This window comes from Parasteatoda tepidariorum, chromosome X2, assembly GCF_043381705.1.
Source record: "Parasteatoda tepidariorum isolate YZ-2023 chromosome X2, CAS_Ptep_4.0, whole genome shotgun sequence".
Classification (NCBI taxonomy): domain Eukaryota; kingdom Metazoa; phylum Arthropoda; class Arachnida; order Araneae; family Theridiidae; genus Parasteatoda; species Parasteatoda tepidariorum.
In genome coordinates, this window is record NC_092215.1 from 54145373 (window position 1) to 54146344 (window position 972).

Below are 972 nucleotides of genomic sequence, written 5' to 3' on the forward strand. Positions count from 1 at the left end.
TATCTTAGAAAGGAAAGGCATTCTCATCTTTCATTACCCGCTGTGTGTAAGCAAGTATAATAAAGGGAATAAAATACGTAAGCCAACAAAAATCATTTTTCTCTTTTGCGACCCCTCTCACCGAAGGTCATTAGGGAGACCCCCTGTCGATTTTTCTTCTTCAAAGTTTTAATATGCGAATCAGTCTACCTGCTCTTTATATCAGCAATATTTGAGGTGGAAATATCAGCAATATTTTCCATGAAACCTTTCACACTGGTCTCTTTATATATTTTTATTTTTTATAACCGTCGTTGAGCAGTCGACCCATTTTTTTGGGTTTACGACTACCAATGTTCAACTCGGTAGCCTTGTAATTTTGAACCCAATCCAGAAGACAAGGGAACTCCTGAATCAAGAAGTGGGAGAAATTTTGCTTTCGTGGAAGACTTTTTGATGGAACTAACCCGTATTTGCTTTACATTGAGAGGAAAACCAAGAAAACCTCCCACGGTCAGCCTCACGGCATGGGGAATTTAACCCATGATTCGTCTACTACTGAGGATATTTTACGTCAGCACAGTGGTTGATGCGAGCAGAGTATGAAATTCTTATCAACGAGCCATCGCTGGAATAGGAACCCGGTTCACGTCATTGGAAGGTGAACGCTTTATCCCTTGAAACACCACGTCTCGGTCTTTTTACATTGTAAGAATATGAATAATGCAATTATAGAGGGAATTATTTTTATGTAAACGTATTTTATATAATTAAATTTTTTGAATTCGCTTAACCCAGGGATAGGCAAACTTTTTTGGTCGAGGGCAAGAAATCGAAAGAAAAAAGTTTGGTGGGCCGAGTAAAAACTTATAAAATAAAAAAAATATGATATACTAGTTTTAATTTAAATATTTAATGAGATGAATGAAATTGTGATTTCATTTTTAAAAGTTCCTTATATTGAGGTTCGAAGAGAGATGTGCTTATTTTAAG